The sequence below is a fragment of the Gallus gallus genome, chromosome 8, assembly GCF_016699485.2.
Source record: "Gallus gallus isolate bGalGal1 chromosome 8, bGalGal1.mat.broiler.GRCg7b, whole genome shotgun sequence".
NCBI classification, from domain to species: domain Eukaryota; kingdom Metazoa; phylum Chordata; class Aves; order Galliformes; family Phasianidae; genus Gallus; species Gallus gallus.
Window position 1 is genome coordinate 10,542,451 of NC_052539.1, and position 21,787 is coordinate 10,564,237.

Genomic DNA, 21,787 nt, shown 5'->3' on the forward strand with positions numbered 1-21,787 from the left:
ATAACCTTGAAATGACAAAAATTCTGTAATTCGGTAAATTATTCCCACTGCAAATTTGCGTATGCTTTTATAGTATCCTATAAAAGGTATTATATCTTAATTTGTGCTACCAGCTAATAAACTTTTCCTTATTATTAGCAAGATGAGGTCATCTTTCAAGCCCAGCTCCTCAACAAATAATTTTCCTGAATTTTTAAATTTCTGCACTGAAGAAATACATGCTAATTCTCTCTATTCTGAATTATATATCTATCTATATCTATCTATAAATATTATCAATAGCCATGTACTCATGCAAATTTACTTGTGTCTGTACATTAAAAATGGTGCATGAGGCAGTGTGGGTTTCATCACACCTACATTTTAAACAAACACCTACACTGACCATAGGCAGCCACATCTAGCCCAAGTACTTTCAGCTCCTTTCCCAGATCACGGAGATCAGACCAGTGTACTGAATGACAGCTCAGTTTGCTGCTAAGAAAGTGTATGGGAACTGTTGAGTCCTGGCCTGAACCACTGATCGATCACCTACTGAAAGTACCAGGTCAGCCCTGGGAGCAGAGGTGAAGGCAATTCAGCTGTGTGACTGGAAGGGGTGGAGCCTGGCTGCACCTCTCCTAGACTCCAAGTAAGGGCTGAGTGCCACTGGGGAAGGGTCTCTTCCTGGAGATTGCTCCCTTTGGAGTTTTTATGCGAGCCTAGGACATGGGTGAGTATTTTCATTTGTTTTCAATTATCCCTTTCCACTGTGATAATCCTTCTAGTTACGACCTGTGAAATACCAACATAATCATACCACTCTGCTGATTGTGTATTTGTTGATTGTACAAAAAAGGAGTAAGAGGTGACCAGTTTTAAGTTTTAATCTAAATTTTTTAGTTAGGAATTTAGAAAGGACTTCAGTATTGTTGTCTGAAAGTCCTTTTTGAATCTTTTGGAAGGCTAGAGGAGCTAGGGTTGCATAAAGCACTGCAAGATTGTTTCACTGCTGTTCTGAGAGCAAGCAGAGGCTATCACATCAGAGGTACGCTGTACAGCAGTCCTGTATCCATGAGAAGAACCTCCTTACAAGTTAGCCATTTGATTTGTCCAAGAAATGCGCATTAATGTGCATTAAATCATACTTATAAACCTTCCACCAATTTATTTGAATAGAGGATTAATCAGACATAATCAGACAGAGAAGTAGATGTTACAATATATCTGCTGTTACAATACATCTACTGCCATCACCACTTGAGGCTGCTGGGCAGGGATTTTCGTAGGGTCATTCAATCACAGAATCATAGAATGGCTTGGGTTGGAAGGGATCTCAAGGATCATCAAGCTCCAACCCCCCCCACCACAGGCAGGGCCACCAACCTCCACATTTAATACCAGACCAGGCAGCCCAGGGCCCCATCCAATCTAGCCTTGAACACCTCCAGGGACAGGGCATCCACAACCTCTCAGGGCAGCCTGTTCCAGCACCTCACCACTCTCATAGTAAAGAACTTCCCCCTGACATCCAACCTAAATCTTCCCTTCTTCAACTTTAAACCATTTTCCCTTGTTCTGCTGTTATCTACCCTTTCAAAGAGTTTACTCCCTTCCTGTTTATAGGCTCCCTTCAGGTCCTGGAAGGCTGCAATGAGGTCACCCCGCAGCCTTCTCTTCTCCAGGCTGAACAAGCCTAGCTCCCTCAGCCTGTCTTCATAGGGGAGGTGCTCCAGCCCCCTGATCATCTTTGTGGCCCTCCTGTGGACCCTCTCCAACAGCTCTCTGTCTTTCTTGTATGGGGACCCCAGACCTGGACTCAGTACTCCAGATGGGGCCTCACACGGGCAGAACTCCTACACCACATATATAAAGATATTCCAAAATTTTTATAGCTTAAAATTATTTTATTTTCAATAACTTCAAGTCAAGATTTTCAAGAGTGTTTGGACACAATTAGGCAACAAAGCTGTATTATGAAAATAACAGTAAGATGTTGAGGCTAGAAAGCAAGATCACTATCTCCCTCTACTGGCTAACCAGAGTGGAATATTTTGAAAATGCGTTACAAATAGTAATCTTATTTTTAGAAAAGATTATTTTATATATATATATATATATTTTTTTTTACATAGTTAAGGTTGAATTAACTTTTAATTAAAAGCAGAATTTCCCACAAACACACAGGGCTACAATCCCTATATCCAATTTTTTTAAAGAGAGGTTCTTATAAGAAGAAAATTCAGAAAGTTTACTTTTTACATTTTGGGAAGAAAAAAAAAAGATTTGTTTAGAGTATACTTTACCAAAATTGTCCCAGATCAAATAAAATCTAGCATTTGTTAGCAGACTTATGTTGTCTCATGAGTGTCCAGCCTTTTCTCTTGCCTGGGCCACATTGTGTGAGGAGGAAGTGTCTTGGTCCGCATTTAAAATGTATAACACAGTTGAAGTATATAAGTAGCAAAACTTACTATTAATGTATTTTTTTTTAATTAAAACATTTAAAAAACAGGCTAACAAAAGCAGAAAAGTAGTGGGTATCTGACCCAGTTCATGTGAACCTAATCCATCAGCCTGGTTCAATGGGAATCACTGTAATTCTGAGAGGTCTCAAGGTGTTTGTCAGATATTTCTGATGAAATTCTACTCTCTCTATGCTTCATCCTTTAAAACAGTTGTTCACAAATGTTCTTACTGCCAAAAAGCGATGACATGAAAAGGGTGTGATTGTGAAGTGAAGGATATTATAGTGATATTTTTCTCTGGTAAGACGGGTCTTACAGAAGACTAGGAAAGAGACATGATCCAATTTTTGACTTGAATATCTGATTGCAACTCTATACATTCCATCTGAATATTTGCAGGTAATGTAGTTATGTTGACTGAAAATGGAGTCACAGATATAACAAAACCAAGATTTTTTTGGCATTCTTGATACCTGTTCTCAAATTCCATTATCAAAATGGAAAGCAAGGCTGAAATTTTTCTTGCTGTTCACAGGACTGTGTTTAGCCAGTGTATCAAAATGCATGCAATTATGTGCCATAACTTGAGATAGCACTGCACTGTGCCCTCCCCATGCCCTGGTTTCAGCTGATGCAGCACTGATTGCACACCAGTGTGTGGCCATTGATGAGCAATGGATGCGCACCTGGGGCTGGGCTGGGTCACTCAATGGGAAGAGCCACTGCCATGATGGTGTGGGGATGCGGACTGCAGGATGGGCAGGGCTGGGCTGCATGCAGCCTGTGGGCCGTGGGCTGGGCACACCTGACAATACTTTTAAGTTATTTACAATGGATGTTGAAACTCTGAAAATCTACAAAACTTCCATTACATTATAGCATATATCATGCAAATAGCAGCTTTCAGTATGAAGAACTATTCCTAATTATCTTAATCCTGTAAGTAATTTGTATATATTAGATCAGATATTTAATGCACTTCTAACGGAATTAGTCTAGCAATATAGCTCTTCAGTCTCTGATCTTGATGGCAAGTAGCAATATTTCCTGGCGTACAACCAAAAGAAGTATCATCATCCTCTGCTACAAAGGGCATTGCCACTTCAGTCTGCAGACTGAAGCTTGTTTTGGAGTCACTGACAGAAACATTACAGGTGACATCACCAACCATCCCATTCCTCTCATTCCAAGAGCTATCCTATGGGATGCAGTTTGCAGATTTGCATCCCATTAGTTTAAATACTGCATTTTGTGCCTTGGAATGAAATCTTCTATTCTTAATTTCTTGGGAGAAGCTAATTAGGGTACAGCATCCTATTGACACATCACAGCAGAAAGGCCTCCCAATCCACAGAGCTGCCCTATGGGTGTATTCTAACAAAGATGTTCTGAAAGAGATCTCATCTTCCTCAGTCATAAATGAGGAAATAGAAATACTCACTTAAACAAATAAATCAGTTTGGGAATTCATACCATTTGCTTAACAAAGATGAAAATATGAAAATAGATGTTTAGTTCTCCAGAGTTATATGCTTCGCTCCATTTAAGCCACTCAAGAACTTATTTTGTTTAGAAACAAATGCAAGTACAAGTTCCCTGCATCTGTCTATACAGGCTAAGCTACATGGCATTTCTCCCACTGCCTATCTTCATCTCCGTGATAGTGTTACAAGAATTAGCTCACAGTTCTGATCTCAATTTATTTTATTTTTGTATAGAGTTGGCTGATTTAAGTATTTCTCACATTATTAAATATCCCACTTTAAATTTTTTCACCAAGACAGCACTAGGTCTGGCCTGTGACGTGTGTTTTTCTGGCACTTGAAGAAACCAAGTTCACTCAGTTAATAAGTTCATCATTTTTGACTGATTTTTTTTAGTCTGCAGTTTCTGTTTTCACATTTAAACCCATAAATACCGACAGATCCTTTAAAATCCTGCCAGGCTGTGAGTTGGCACCTCTCCAATAGTAACCAAGTCTAACTTCCCAGATCCTCTGAGTGTCTGGAGAGCTAGATTTACTGCCAGGAGGGAAAGCATTCCCCACAGTGTTGCCTTCAGCAACTATGATGTTGGCCTCCTGTGTTAGCCCTCTTGTGCACACTGACCAGGTGGCTAACATCATAGTTGCAGAAAGCAACACCACAGTCACACTTTGTTGGTGTAACGGAGATACTCTGAGCATTCAGAGTGCACTTCACAGTACCTTTGTCCCTGTGGTCAGAGGGTTAGAGATGAGTTAAATAAGAATGGGCCCAAGCTCTTGTAATAAGAATAAGAAGACTTTCAAAGAGAGGGGGTTAAAAAAAACTTCCCCTTATAAAATGTAGTTGTTAAACAAAACTGGCTGGGCTAATTCATTATTTATCATTAAATTACTTGGCAGCTTCCATCACAATCCTGTTTTCAGGTCTCCACGGTTTTGTTACACTAATGGTCCAGTCCAAAATTTTCCATTAAAAATGGTCTGCTTTGAGCTTAATTTTGTTGTTGCTCAACCAAAACAACTCTGGCGTTTCCAAGAGTACTCACTGCCCTAGTCTATGCTTTCTTGAGCAAACAGGAATAGAAGTTCTGTGCAGAGCACCGGGCAGGTCCTCCAGTCCCTCTGATGACAGCTGGGTCCCTGCCACACAGATTTTTGCTTGTTCAGACACTGCAGAAAACAAGATAAATATCTGATTGAACAGAGGAAGCTAGGTCATGCCCTCCAGCGTAAAAGCTGGAGACCACAAGCCACAGGTCTCCCTAGCACATACGTGTGGATGCAGTTTACTTAGACTTCAGCAAAGCCTTTGACACTGTCTCCCACAGTATTATGTTGGAGAAGCTGGCAGCCCATGGCCTGGACAGGTGTACTTTTCTCTGGGTAAAAAACTGACTCATGAGGGTGTTCCTCAGGACTCAGTACTGGGGCTGACCCTGTTTAATATCTTTACTGATGATCAGGATGAGGGTACTGAGTGTGTCTTCATTAAATTTGCAGATGACACCAAGCTGGGAGAAAGTGTTGATCTGCCTGAAGGTAGGAAGGCCCTAAGGATCTGGACAGGCCAGATCACTGAGCTGAGGCCAATGGGACAAGCTTCAGCAAGACCAAGTGCTGGGTCCTACACTTTGGTCGCAATAACTGCATGCATTGCTACAGCCTTGGGGAAGAGTGGCTAGAAAGCTGTGTGGTGGAAAAGGATCTGGGGATGTTAGTTGACAGCTGGCTGAACAAGAGCCAGCAGTGTGCCCTGGTAGCCAAGAATGCCATTGTGATTATGGCTTTTATCAGAAGTAGTGTAGTCTGCGGGACTAGGGAAGTGATTGTCCTTCTGTACTCAGCTCTGGTAAGGCCACGCCTTGAGTGCTGTGTTCAGTTTTGAGCCCATCACTGTAAGAAAGACATTGAGGCCCTGGAGTGTGTCCAGAGAAGGGCAACAAAGCTGCTGAGGAATCTGGAGAACAAGCCTTGCTGCGGTGTGGCTGCGGGAACTGGGATTGTTTAGCCTGGAGAAGAAGAGGCTCAGGGGAGACCTCATCACTCTCTTAAAACAACCTAAAAGGAGGTTGTAGCAAGGTGGGGATTGGTCTGTTCTCCCAAGTAACTAGTGATAGGACAGGAGGTAATGCCCTCAAGTTGTGCCAGGGAGATTCAGGCTGGAGATTTGGAAAAATTTAGTCTCAGAAAGGCACTGGAACAGTCTTCCCAGAGAAGTCGTGGAGTCACCATCCCTGGAGGTTTTCAAACAAAGGGTAGATGTGGCACTTAGGGACATGGTTTCGTGTGCATGCTTGTGATGGGTCAATGGTTGGGCTAGATGATGATCAGAGGACTGGAGTACCTCTCCTACAAAGTAAGGTTGAGGGAGCTGGACTTTTATTAGCTTGGAGAAGATTCTGGGTAGACCACATTGCAGCCTTCCAGTCCTTGAAGGGAGCGTACAAGCTGGAGGTAGACAGACTTTTTACATGGTCTAATAGTGATAGGACAAGAGGGAATGGCTTTAAACTAAAAGAGGGGAAATTTAGGTTAGATGTTAGGAAGACATTTTTTATTTAGTGTGGTTAGGCACAGGAAGATGTTGCCCAGAGAAGATATGGACAACCCAGTCCCTGGAGGCATTCAAAGCCACATGGATGAGGCCCTGGACAGCCTGATCTGGTGAGTGGCAAACATGTATATGGAAAGGGAGTTGGAACTAGATGATCCTTAAGCTCCTAGGGAAGTAATCCTGCCCCTCTACTCAGCATTGGTGAGGCCTCACCTCGAGTATTGTGTTCAGTTTTGAGTATCTCATTATAGAAAGGACATGGAGTGCTGGTGCAGGTCCAAAGAAGAGCAAAAAGGCTGGTGAAGGGCTTGGAGAATATGCCCTACAAGGAGAGACTGAAGGAACTGGGACTGTTTAGTCTGGAGAAAAGGAGGCTGAGGGGAGACATTATTGCTCTCTTCCAATACCTGAAAGGTGCTTATAGCAAGAGCGGGGTTGGTCTGTTCTCACTGGTGCCAAGTGACAGGATGAGGGGAAATGGCCTCAAGTTGCACCAGGGGAGGTTTAGGTTGGATATCAGGAAAACCTTATTTACAAAAAGGGATGTTAAGCACTGGAATGGGCCCCCACAGGGAGGTGGTTGAGTCACCATCCCTGGATGGTGTTTAAAAACCGTTTGGATGTGGTTCTCAGGGACATGAGAGGGACATTTAGTGGAGGGTTGTTAGAGTTGGGTGATGTAGAGTTAGAGATGGTTAGGTTGTGCTTGGACTCGATGCTCTTTAAGGTCTTTTCCAACCTGAGCAATTCTATGATTCTAAGCTCTTCTATGATCTTAGTGGTCTTTTCCAACCTTAATGACGCTATGATTCTATGATTTCATATGGGTAACTTGCCTTCAAATCTAGTTAATTAATTGCACTTCTGATCTCTATGTATGAAGTTAAATCATATTACTACATTACTCAGCATAGCCTGAAGTAACGCTATGGTCCTATATGCTGACTCTGATTTCCTGCTTTTTAGTTTTATCACTGCCAAGGTGATAAAACTTTTATTTATTGGTCTAACTGCTCTTGATAAAGAGAGCATGGAATATGGCTACTGAAAGTATCCAGGGATTGTACTGTCTTCCCAAATAACACTGTATTTACTTGGTTTGTTCAACCCAGAGAAGAGGAGGCTGAGGCGGGGGGGAGGTCTGATGGCAGCCTGATGGCAGCTCCCTCAATGTGAGCAGTGCTGACCTGTGCTTTCTGGTGACTGCTACAGAAGCCAAGGGAATCGCTTGGAGCTGCCAGGGGAGGATCAGGTGAGCATGAAGAAAAGGTTCTGCACCAGAAGGTGGTGTGCATTGAACAGGCTCCCATGCCCAGGCAGTGGGCACTGGGCACAGCCCTAACCTGCTGGAGCATTTGGACATCAGAGGGTTTGAATTTTGGGTGGTCCTGTATGGACTTGATGACCCTTGTGGGTCCCTTCCAACTCGGGATATTCCATGATTCTGTGATAAGTTCTGACAGCAGCACTTCATTCTCTGTTGTTCAGGCTCTTCAGATACCAGGCAACACCCTTACTGGGGCACTACGATGTATTCACACAACTGAATCTTTTAGAGCAACTGTTCCAGCGAAATTTGAACAAACTGCAGTTAAACTAAAACCCATCCTATTTCTTCTAGCTAAACAATCAAATCTGATTTAATTAGTTGGAATACACATTCATTATGGATAACAGATCCAAACAAAAAATATATGGGAATCTGGTTTAACATTCATAATCAATAATGCATTAAAGATCAGACTTTATTATTTAGTAGTCACTCCTACTCCACTAAAAACAAAACTTTTTCACCCATACGTAACTGCTTTTTATGTTTGCTTTTTGTTTTTTTTTTTTTCCACAAAACACAACTCTTCAAATAAGTAAGGAGATAAAAGAAAGCATGGTTTCATGTAGTGTTTTCAGTGACTAGATATGTAAAGCTGTAAAGCCCGTTGGCATGAGAAAGATTAGGTTTGTTGTTTTGTTTTTTCTTTCTTTTTTGCCACTTCAGAGCTAAGGATGCAAGAGTCTGTCCTGCTCTGGGTCTGGCAGTTCCCTAAAGAGCCTATGGCAAGGATTCATGGAGGAACAAGATGGTATCTCCTAGGTAAAGCCAAAAGCAGCAGGTCTTATCCACCTCCCGCTGAATGAGCGCTGCTTGGCTGGCAAAGTACTCGGACTCTGTCTCAGGCACAGGGCCAGGAGACACACTTTGTGGGCTGCCAGGACTGACCATTATTGCCCACCCTCCACCTCCTTGCCCCTCCACATGCTTTGCAGGGCCCTGAGTCTGGTGAGAGACCAGCTACAGCCCCAGTGTCCTCAGAATGCTCTGTCCATGTAACACCTGCCAACTAACAGAAGTTACGTGAGAAGTTATAAACTCATTTACATTGACAAGATTTCAAGCTTGAGTAGGTTTCAAGCTGAGCCAGAAGGCAATGGAATCATATGCACTGATGCCCACAGCTGCAGCCAGGCTTCTAGGTGAATGCTGCAGGCCCTTCAGAGTTACCTTACAGAAAGCACACTGACACCATTGGCAACTTCACGGGCATGAACTGAGGCCCCCTGCAACACTAGAATGCTGTCAGTGCAGCACAGCAAACAGCTGTGGAGCAGCAGTGTGACAGGCACATAGTTGTGGTCGCCAGGCTCCCCAGCTGAAATCAGAGCACAGCAATGATGTCACTGGTTCAGGCACTCGGACTAAAGTGAAACTTGCCAATGCCAGATCACAGGCCAAGTTTCTTCTATGAAGATGAACTCGCGAGAGAGAAATTTGGTGTAAGGCCACACCACAGTGGCACATGAGACAAGCAAGTCCACTCTCCCTGTGCTTGGTGGAGCATTAAGTGATGCTTTGGTTATTGCTTGTGGTTTGTCTCTGGTCCAGAAGAGATCGCTGCATGTTCTCATTACTTTGTGTAACATTACAAGCTCTGAAGAACCTCAGTGGCTCTTTATAACTTTACTTCCTCAATCACTAATATCAGCTGGGCTGGGAGAATTAATTGATCTGCAATGACAGCTGCTGGCATGCACACAAGGAAATGCTCTGAGTTTCCATAAGAAAAGCATCATGGCTGTACTTCGCAAGACAAGTTCCTACTGAGATGCTCCATTCTCACCATCTGCTCAAGTAAGAGTTAACCAATGCCCTCAGGTTCCTGAGTTGAAGAATCTAAAAGCAAAAAGCTGCCTGTTGTGCAGAAAGGAGCCAGAAATAAGCCACTAAATATAAACAGCAACTCACTTCAATTCTGCCTGAACTGAAGCTCCCTGAGATTAAGAGATCTCTTCCTTTCCATTCTCAGCAACCTTTGGATCATCAGCTGTTTGTGCAGGCAGTGTGACCATAGCCCAGAATAAACTGGGGCTCAGTATGTGACTGCTTTAATCTACCCAACAATAATCAGCTAAACTTCTTCATGGCACCTAATTATGAATCTCCATCATGAGGTTTTCTGTATATAATGGTGAGGATGTCAAATATATTGCCATACGTAATATTTTTTTTAAGAGTCCTGTGCAGCTTATTCCAGTCTCTGTCTGTGCCCACTGACGAATGCAATCATTTTCAGGTTTTAGAATCCTTTCAGTAAAACATGGCCTCTCTTCTCTCCGAGACTTGAAAAATAGCAGAAACTGAGGGAAAATATGCTTTACTTGTTTGTCAGCAAAATTTTGTCTAAATTAAATGGAATTTCCCAGTTATAGAAAACATTTTACTCTTAAGAAAACTTGTTCCTGCTAATAAACTTTCACTTATTCTTTTGTAGATTTTTTATGTTTGTTTTTCTTCTAGGGGGAAATGGTTTAATTGCAGCTTATGACACATTTCAGCTGTCTGTAAAACACATATTATATTTGCTCAGTCTTCCTGAACTGTTGTAAAAATAAGAACTTCATGCTGTAAAAAATTCACACAGTGAATTCCATGCAGTGGATTTTCCAGTTATATCTCCTGAATGCTGTGACAAAATTTATTCCTGCTTAATATCACTGATGGCAATGACAGAGATTGTGATTTGTTTTGTGATAAGAGCTCTTCTGCCTTTTTGGGGGCTTCTTTCAGTCCTTCAAGTTACTCTTTCTTGCAATTAAAGTTTTTATTTTATTATCTTTTGCTCTTGGTAAAGTGTTTCTAAATCTACTCATCAAAGCCACAATAAATACAAGATGGGAGAAATATCGTAGGAGTTGTCTTTGGTTGCCTATGTGCTTTTCAGGAAGAAGATCCAGCTGATGACTTAGGGAAGGATCCTGACCAAAGAAAGGCACAAATTCACCCTGCTATTGGTGTTCCTTAGTCTGTCTTCAGTATGACTACACCACTTCTGCATGAAGTTCAGCTGTTAGTTCTTCAAAGACACTTTGCTTTTTCATGTGCTGTTTTTATTACTGAAGATTTTTAAATGAACACTAAAAATGGGTGAAGATTAAAATATTTGTTATAACCAAGACAAAAGTAAGCAGAATAGTGAAGGTCATGCATACCTATAAACAGCAAAAAGAATCTGATTGCTTTGATGCAGCTAAAACTAGTTAAAGTCTTGTCTTTAAGAGGGCAAAATACCTGTGTGACCAGGGTATGTAGGGAGCTTCCCAAAGACCAAAACTGGTCCTACTGCTTTGTTTTGTTTATGAGCAAAGCTCTCTTCAGCAAGTATTCAAAGACTTGATGAAGACTTTATGAATGTGCAGCTGCTCCAGAGGGTCAGGCTAATCTGTGTGGGAGACGATGCAAAGAATCAGACATGCTCTCAGGATGTCCTCTCTATCACCTGAGGTGGCCATCATTTTGCTAAAAACACTGCTCCAAATCAGAGAGTTGTATGTGTTTTGTGAAGGTGTCTAGAGCCTTAGTTACACTTAGAACTTTTCTTGATGTCACATATTACGCTCTCCATTTTAACCTCCTATAGAACCAAGACAAAGATCTGAGTCACAGAGGGATGTGCTTATTGTGTCTAGAGACTCCAAATGCCAAACTCTAGAAATATCGCAGTGACATTTTTCAGCAAGAAGTTCAGCTGAGTTTCCAGTCAGTTGCACACTGAGCGCTTTGGCAATCCAGTGCTTAAAAACAGCCCTGCCTTATCCATTAAAGAGCAATGGAGGGATTTTTTTCTGTTTCAGGTGTGCAACAGGCACCAATGTGGTAGTGCATAATTTGGTACCAGAGAAAAGGCTGATGTGAAATGAACTTTGGACTTACTGCACAGGCCTTATAGGCTAATTAATATTAACTTCTCCTCCCTGGGCAGCATAAAGTTGGAGACATGCTCTGTCTCTTTTTGTGTTGAAGATAATTGAGCGAGGTCTATCAGAACAAAAAATTTCCTGACACAGGGAGATCTTGAACAAAAACCTATCAGTACAAATAAGGTATTCCATATGATACACAAATGGAGATAAAAGCTTAGGTCTATTTAAAACTTTTGTTTTTTATAGCATCCACCATGAGCATTTTGTGGCAAATAAAAACCAAGTGCTGTAAAAATGGCTTCTAAATCCTATTCACATTAAGTGACCTACATACTCAGAGAAGATCAAAAGGAGGTTCCTTCATGGTGTATGGTGGGTATTTTTATTTTCTTACAAGGGTGGTGATCTACCAACAATACAGTGGCACAGCTTGCCATTCAGCCCCAACTGAATTCCTTCCTGATCTCCAAAGAACAGGCACGTGAGAGCAGACCAGGACACCAACAGCAGGCTCTGTGGATACAGCATTCTCCATGCGCAGCTCCACACACACCATCTGGAAATAAATCATTGCAGCATGAATCCAAGCGGCAGCACCCACCAGCAGCTGCCACAGGCACACCAGAATGGGATTAATTTGAAATAGGGTTAGCTCTGCCAATGCCAGTTTCTGCATAGAAGGGCTCTCCTTTTATGTGTAATTTCACACTCAGGATCCACTCCGAAAAGTGACTTCCTCAGTAACTTTATAAACAACTTGTGTATTGCCTCTCACTGGGTACCAGATATGCTTGCACACACAGCCTGTCTAACTACCAGCTCAGACTTAGGCTGGATCTTTTCTTCTGTCACATCATCTTAGAGATAAGGGCTCGCAGCTCTCATGGGATCACACTTACACTCTGCTGTTTTAGGGTGATCAGTGGTTGTGAAACTAATCACCTGCTGCACAGCAGCACCAGCTGAATGTTTGGTTTTGATGCTCAGAATGGTGGGAAACTTCAGCAAATCTTATCTCATTACACGAGGTCCCGTATTTTGTTACTCGGGCGAGTCCTGGGGCTGAGTCACAGCAGAGCCCAGAAGATGACCCTCTTTAACATTTCTATCTATTTTTCCAGAATCTCAAAGAGTTAACTTTGTTAAGTTAGAAGGCAATTGTAAAACATGCAGCTTGGCTTCTGAAGGCTTTTAATAGCGGGCTGCTGAAGTCTGTACCAGTACAAGAAGCGGCACGCTAGGCACGATCAGCCACCAGGTGGAGGCCTTCACAACAGATTGGTCCATGGTCCACAGTGACAGCTGCTGGGACGTGGCACACCCGTGCACCCAAGCTGGGTGATCAGGACCTCACCTGCAAACTGGTCCCACCGCCATGCCAGTGATGGAGATCAGCACTGGGAAATGCTGCACCTGGTGCTGCTTCCTACTTATAAAATCACTCAACAGAATGAGAACAGCACTTTCCTGTCAGAAACATCTCTGCTGCTGGAATCTAGATATACTTTATTCATAAAGATGCTTAATCTGATATTTGTGTCTTGGAGTTGAAAGACTCCTTTTTGCTTTTGAAAATATCCATTACTATTCTACTGTGTAGGTAATAGAATCATAGAATGGCCTGGGTTGAAAAGTACCACAATGACCATCTAGTTCCAACCCCCTGCTATTTGCAGGGTCGCCAACCAGCTGACCAAGCTTCCCAGAGCAACATCCAGCCTGGCCTTGAATGCCTCCAGGGATGAGGCATCCTCAACCTCCTTGGGCAACCTGTTCCAGTGCATCCCTATTCCTATTATTTCTCTTTAATTTAAAACAAAAAACAAAACAAAACAAAACATTGGGAGGGTGCAAATTAATATAAAACAGACCTGTTACCCAGAAACTCCTGCACCCAAAATAGATTCATTTGTGGCTTTGAAAAAATACAATTAAACTTGTGTTTCTCCAGTGCTAAAACAGAGATTATGCTTTATTTTGCTACTCTGAGGGTTATTTTAAATAATTTTCATTTTTCCTTCAAAGATTAATAATTATTAATAATATTACCATTTCCTTTACCTAATCCTGAATGGAAGAAATAGAACATATCATAAGATGTCACTTCTCTCTGCCCAAACTTCCTTTCTTTTGTCCCTCCATGAACTCTCTAAAATATTTTGGTTGCTTCAAAAATAATTCCTCCTATTTATTTTTATAGAAACCACAACAGATAAAAAGAGCACAATAAAACTCTGATACAGCAATTTCTCAGCTACAAAACACTATTTTTCAACACAATCACCACCACTGTCTATTTTTGCCAGCAATGAAAAAGAGCCTGCATGCCACGTTTGTAAAAATCTGCATGGCCATTTGGAACATGGCTTGTCTCTCACATCCATTGTTTGGCCTCCACAAATGTTCAGCAAGTGTCAACAAATATCAATGTGCCATTTTTTCCACATGGAGGAATTCAGTGACATGCCATTGCTCCACATGCACTTCCATGCCAGATGTCATTCTGTCAGAGTGCCTCTCTGCTGCCATCTGTCACATGGCAGCAAAATGTAATGGGATACTGGTGGGAAGGTTCAGTCTCTGCTGCCATCCCACCAACATCCGCCTCTGACATTGTGAGTAACATCATAGGGGGCATTACTTTCAGAGCAGCCTTTGCACAATCCAGTTATGAATTTGACCAGCCCTGTTTATAGAAATTTAAAAGGAACATTACAAAATGTAGAAGCAATATTAACAACACTGAATGAGAAAATATAAATTCAGTGTTTATGGAAGACACTACACTGGCACACTCCTGTTCACCTTACAACAGACATTAGCACAGACCCATCAGGCCCCAGCAAACACTAGCAGTTGGTTAGTCAGCTCTTCCACCAAATCCAGGTGGTCAAAGACAGCCAACTAGACCTTTTCGTTCTGAGTTGTCCTCCTCCAAGATCTCAGCAGAATTTGAGACTCTATGCAGGTCTTTGCCTGGGGTATTGACTGTAGAGATGCATCTGAACTTTTACCACAATAGCAGAATGTAGGAAAGAAATGCGATCCTGAGAGACTATGCTAGAAAATTCCTTGGTCACTGCCTTGATAATCATCAACCACCATCCAAAAGCCTGCTGTTAGTTGATCTAAAACTCGACCTCTTCATTCCAGCAAGTGCACATTTTCTCAATCACAATGCCAAGTGACATCAAGCCAACAATTCCCATCATTCAGCCAAAAAGAGATGCAGTGTAATTTTCAGCAAAACCCACCTTCTGTGAAACCCTGCTTACAGGCACCGACTATATTTTTAGCCTCTAATTCTTTGTTGATGGAGTCATAAGTTACTGTCCTATGACTTCTACCAGGTGTGACACCAAGCAAACAGTCCAGTAGCTTTCAGGGTCTCTTTTTAAATATTGAAAGCATACTGGCAAACCACCAATGCATTCATAATCTTCCTATTTTCTTCAGGTTTTGTTAAAAGTTAACACCAACGGCCCTGAGGAATTTGAGAAGGCAGCTAACAAAATTAAAAGCTGCTGACTTCAACTTTGAATTGTTTCAATTTGTCCCATTTTTTGCCTGCGTTTTGAGTTACACTGTACTTTGGTATTAGCAGAAGAACTTCATGAAGGGCAAAAAAATGGATTTGATACACCTGTGCTTAATTTTTTGCTTTGACATTGAAGCAACTGTAATTTCACTAACAAGGATTACAAATAGTCTATATATAGGGAGTGGCAGGACATAGTTCTAACTGTAAACTTTAGTATTAGGTATATTAATGCAATGGGTATTAATATTCATTATACTTAATATTTTTTCCAGCATCTGGGAAAATGTACAGGGCTAGAGATCTTTGTAGGATTAAAGATTAAGCACATGAAAATGTTAAAAATAATCTTCTTTATGCAGTGGTCTACAAATAGGCTGCCAAAATATGAAACTATAACAAGTTGACCGCAAGGGGCTATGAAATATATATTATGTGTAACACACAAGAGGCATTATTATGCTACAGACTCAAGAAGTGATGCTGCAGATTCTTCAGTGCCATCTATTGGCAACTCAGCCATCGCACCCACAAGGACAATCTCTTGCCTATGACCCGTTATTTTGAGAACAACCCACTGTTCTCCATGAATAAACTTCACCATCGCCTGGTGCTATTTAACACACTTGGGAACTGACCAAGCACTCAGAATTACCAACTCTCATTATATTTTAGAATCAGTCTTGGATGTCAGAGTTAGATGATTGCATAAGAATCAAAACGTTCATAAACAGAAAAGCCAAAATTGTGAAGACCACCTATCCCAAGAACATCTGCGTTGCTCTGAAAAAAAAAGCAGTCCTACAAAAAAGTACCCTCCCTTATCCAGCTAAGAAAAAATGAAAGAAAAACAGTCACAATTTTTCGAAACAATTTTAACATCTGTATCTCTCACTTGTCTCTTGAATAGTTAAAATTGATAAATCATGGGACAGAAATGCAACTGCTCCCTCACTGAGTCATAGTCCTCCATCTTTCCAGGTTATCTTCAAGGCACCTGCAGCAGAAGACAACAGAGAATGCTTATTTCTGTTCATTTTCTTGCATTTCCCTAGCAGAGTCTTCCATTTCTAATTTTAAAGTCAGGCTAAACATGCTTACAAACAGTAGCCAGAAGAATCTAAACATTTTAATAGGGCCAAGTGTCGGCTCCTGCATTTTGGTCACAACAACCCCAGGCAACCCTACAGGCTTGGGGAGGAGTGGCTGAAAGCTGCCTGATGGAAAGGGACCTTGGTGTACTGATGGACAGTCAGCTGAATATGAGCCAGCAGTGTGCCCAGGTGACCAAGAAGGCCAATGGCATCCTGGCTTGGATCAGGAATGGTGTGGTGGGCAGGACTAGAGAAGTTATCCCGCCCATGTACTTGGCACTGGTGAGGCCTCACCTCGAGTACTGTGTTCAGGCTTGGGCACCTGGTTTTGCATCAAAAACAAAACATTGCTGTATACAGCTTATGTTGAGGCATGGTCCTCATAAAGCACTCAGTGACCGGCTGATCTGAAATATCTCAATTTTGTGGATGCCTCTACAGAATCAACTTGAAAGACATTAAAGCTCTCTAAGACAGAGCAGGCCAATGAGGAATCTGCTTGTGTGTGTATTGCCTTGACTGAGCACATCCTGCTGAGAAAGGGCTTCAGTTTCCAGTGCTGCCTTGTGACATTTCACAAAGGAAGACATATGTTGATGCTGTGTAGTTTTTTGGATTCATGAGCGCTCCTGTGGGTTTTATACATCCACTCCCACGCACATATTCTTATATAAATGTCAAACAAACGAACAGGGAAACTGTTAATAAGAAAATAATGGGTGGCCATGGACAAAGCTGCCCATGCAATTAGGCAGGTGGCCTTCTACAACAGGTAAACTAGTATATTCTTGAATGCTGAGTGTATGCATTTAATAAACCAAAGGTAAACCTTACTCTTCAAGAGCATGCCTTGTATCAGCAGTCAGGCACATGTTTCTACACAACTAATTCACTTCTCTTAACAAGAACATTACATACGACACACTCCTGTATTCTAAACAAAGCTTTCTCAATATTTGGTTTCATACACATACCATGTATTGAAATCAGAAACTGGAAAAATCAAGACCTTTAGTACATACAAAGCTTAGGGTTTCCTTTAATCGGAGGGACAAAAAACTGAATATTAGATGGAAGCATAAAATAAAAGAAACGGGGATGATAAACATCTCGGAGGACGGATGTATGGTACATTACAAATTGCTTCGCTGAGATCAAGTTAGATGTTGCAAATAAAATCAAAATGAAAGGTTTAAAATACAGATTTAAAATAAAAATCCATAAAAATATATACACTCAAATATTGGTAGAAGAAATACAGACTATCTGTTCTATCACTGCTTCTTAACCTGTGGTTCACCAGTAGTCCCTAGGACATCAACAGTCTCAAAACAAGTACACAGGGCAACAAACTCCCAGGCAGATTCCCAAACTTGTAAGCAAACTAACAAGTACAGTGGAGGTAAGCAGAGGAACAAACAGAATTCTTTATGTTAATCTTTAGCCTTTCGTAAGTGTAGAAACACATGAAACACATTCATGTTTGTTTTTTTTTTCCTGAAATGGATAGGTAGTTCCTTTTAGAAGGCTTAGCATCTCTTTCTACTGCATTAGGGTAGAATTGAGGTAGGTTTATGGTGATGTAGATAGATCCTCCAAAAGCAAATGAATATTTTTCCTCAGTTAGCAATAGAAAGTGATGACATAGACGGAGCAAAGATGTAGTAAATTTATAGCAATTAGTAGGTTTACAGTATCTCTGAAATGAATTGCATAGTTTGAGATATCATAGCAGAAATGAAATTACATTTCAAAATACAGTCATGTGTACTTGGGGATATTGAATGTATTAATCTGAAACAAGATGTTCATAAATTGATAGTGTGATCCAATGAAAAAAAGAAAAATGCAAACCCAGTATTTGGCATGCTAGAAGCTTTCCATTAGAACGATGCAAGTACTAGTATCATTGTACTCACTGACACTGTAAGAATTCATTTGAGTGCAATTTTTATCATCTAAACTCACAAAAAGTGTCAAAATGAAAGCAAGCACATCAGATTGTAAAAGAAATCAACATACCAATGTTATCATTACTGTTTTTGTCTTAGAACCAAAACACAGCATCATACCAGATCTATGAAGAACAATTAAACCCTAGCTGAAACTAAGACTTTTACATTGGAAAAGTTACTAGGGAGCCAACCAGCAGGTCCCTGTTTGGTATGAATGGGACTGGTCATTCAGTGGACTTCTTAAGCTCTGGAGATAGTCTCTGGCATAATTTTTTAAACTTTGTGTTCCAATTTGTAACATGTATTTGAATCTGAAAAAGTCTATAACATGGACCTGGACTGGAAGTCAAGGCATGCAAACAACTCAAAACTCTAGACTCCAAGCATTTCAGCAGAAGGAGAATTTCTAAAGCATAGTTTTTAACCAGTGAACCTAAGAGTCCAGAAGGAGGACTCTGGACTCTGTTCACTCACGTATCAGGATACCATGTTCAGATAGGAGAGTTTTCTTTGCACAGACATTGTGACATTTAAAGAAAGAAAAACAAACAAACAACAACAAAAAAAAGTTAATATTTTTCCTCTCATTTCTCCTTTGCTAGGTCCTGCCAGTTAGAATATCTAAGGCATTTTCAACTTTAATGCAAGAAGCATGAACATTTCTCAGTACACATTTATCAAATTAAACAGAAAAAGCACAGAGTAAAACAGAATCCCCTTTTAAGAAAGAAAACATGCTTTTATTCTCAAAGGCTTTTCTGTAGAAAAAAAATATGCCAGGAATTACCTGCAACTAAATACCCTGGCAAGAGCAATGGCCTGACATAGGACGTAAGCATATCACTGAGGTTAGATATTCAGTATGAATAATTACAATCATACAACTTTCCTCTTTATTATCCAGATATCTCCCTTATGCAACACTAATCTAAATAAATTCAAAAAGTGTGACTCATATCCATCCACTGTGCACTAAACCCATTGGTATGTAGCCCCATTGTTCAAACTTCATTAATTCCATTCAGAGTTATCTTTTGTTCCTCTGCTTTGTCAGTTGACCCACTTTAATACCCACAGAGACTGTTAAATCTATAAAGCTTCTGAATTTTTGCATGGCTCATCTTGTTTCAAAAGCTTATTACACACCATAGCAGTTCTTTTCATGGTACACACTGATTAAGGGTGGATCCATTGCTGCTTTGTCCAAGTGGGAGCATCACAGTTCTCCAACCAAAGGCCATGTCCAAATTAACAAGGCTCTCATTCACTTTCCCAGCTGCTACCTAGGCAGTCAGCCTCTGCATGTCATGTACTTCTTCAACTTAGGTTGCTTAGGGAAGATTTCATATTAGTGGAATTAGTATATGACTTAACATCAATGTTCTCAGTTGACATAAACATCTTTTTGGTAAGGACAAGCTTACAAACTGTTCCAGCACTTTAGAAACAAGTTGCCTTTTCTGTTAAAATAAAAGTTTATTTTGCAAAGAAGTTCCCAGGACAGGCCATAAAAACAACTTGAAATTTTAATTAGTACTTTCATGGTATCTCATAAACCAAATCTGTAGTCTTGTACCTCCATGCAAATGCCAATGAAGCATTTCAAGAATGAGTTTCCAGATGCTATATTCCCCTGTACAGTACCTATGGTACATAAGAGGTTGAAACTATTGGATTTGTTCAGCCCTAAGATGAGCAGCCTAATGGGAATTGTTTGCAGCCACCTCCAGGGAATGCACAGGAGGAATGTGAGGACATTGAGCCAGACCTGGAAGTGTAAAGTGAAACAGAAAGAGGCAAGGGACATGAGCTGAAAGATGGGAAATTCTAGTTACATACAAACAAAATGGTGCAGGCTTAGAGTGTATGAAAGCCCCATTAGTGGAGATAATCAGCCCTAGGCTGGATAAGGTCTTGAGTAATGGGACCCAGGTGGAATTGGACACTCTTCAAGCAGCAGGTTTGGCCTCCAGAGGTCCCTTCCAGTCCAAATTATTCTATGAATCAATGAAAATTATTCCTTCATGCTTAGATGAATATTCCAGTAACCAAAAGAGCAGGAAAAGGTAGCTTGTGCCAATATATCATCCCTCTCCTCTCCCCTTTTCTCTCCATTTTTCCTGTATTTTTGCCAAATCCCAAACTCATAACTTTCTCTAGAAACACCCTGAAGGTAACTTCAACTTTTTTCTTTAACTATGATAATTCTTTACTTTTTACATAGCATAATTCATTTTCTCATTTTATTTCATCAGGTGGTACTCCAAATATAAAGTTAAGGGAAATCCAGACTTCTTTATTTTTTGCAGACGGCCTATATGAAAGCTGTAGGCCCAAAGATGCTCTGATGATATCCAAATGCAGCACAAAATGCTTTGGTTTGGGCCATTGTGTGTTTTTACACTGTATTTATGCTCATTTCTGTTAAGAAGTCCAACTCACACACATTATTGCTACATTCATCATAACTGTTCATTGCCAGTAGAGACATTTTAATTACCTTTTGAACCTGGTTAAACAATAACACAAATAATTATCAGGACTCACTTCCTTAAACAGAAGAGAAGACAGATTTGTTCATTCGCTTGCATCAAGGTGTGCCATTCATTTGATTTTCTAACAGTTTCACTACTTTCAAATGATACATTTACATTAAAACAACCCCCACTCTCTTTCTCTTTCAAGAACTTTTATCTATTGTATAACCTGTTTCATTTAGAGATCTCAAAGCAGTTTACTTATGAAGACACTGAGCAAAAAAGCAGTCAAAGAGCTTGCCAGTGGCACAATCTGCAGTTCACTGCTAAAACAGAACTTTGAACATCAAATTCCCTGCTGCTCAGTCCACTCCTCTTACACAAGTACCCACCTCAACAGTCAGAAAAAACTTCTGGCTGCTCTTGTCAACCATAGAATCATAGAATGGCCTGGGTTGAAAAGGACCACAATGGCCATCTAGTTTCAACACCCCTGCCATGTGCAAGGTTGCCAACCACCAGACCAGGCTGCCCAGAGCCACATCCAGCCTGGCCTTGAATGCCTCCAGGGATGGGGCATCCTCAGCCTCCTTGGGCAACCTGTTCCAGTATGTCATCACCCTCTGGGTGAAAAACTTCTTCCTAATATCTAACCTAAACCTTTCCTGTCTTAGTTTAAAACCATTCCCCCTTGTACTATCCTATTCACCCTCATAAACAGCCATTCCCCTTCCCGTTTATACGCTCCCTTCAAGTACTGGAAGGCCACAATGAGGTCTCTCTGGAGCCTTCTCTTCTCCAAGCTAAACAAGCCCAGTTCCCTCATAGGAGAGGTGCTCCAGCCCTCTGATCTTGTTAGTGGCTCTCCTCTGGACCCACTCCAAGAGCTCCACGCCCTTCCTGTACTGGAGGACTAAACTGGTATGAGGGAGAGACAAGGTCTTTCACAGGCTTGCAGGAAAGTAACTCTGACACTGGGCTGAACCCAGGGCCCATCTCTGAGGAGCTCAGGAACAGTAACGTACAAGGGGCTACAAGAG

General features: G+C 41.1%; 1 protein-coding gene and 1 long non-coding RNA gene across 2 annotated transcripts in view; one reads left to right on the forward strand and one right to left on the reverse strand.

The window, feature by feature from the left end:
* The window catches only part of HMCN1 (hemicentin 1), a 281,366-nt gene that overhangs the window by 195,867 nt on the left and 63,712 nt on the right, over nt 1–21,787 (reverse strand). The gene's annotated exons all lie outside the window — the stretch shown is intronic.
* Nucleotides 657–10,595, forward strand: LOC107053953. The gene is made up of 3 exons (XR_001467786.4): nt 657–712; nt 7,600–7,739; nt 8,484–10,595. It is a non-coding gene; the product is annotated as an uncharacterized LOC107053953 (long non-coding RNA).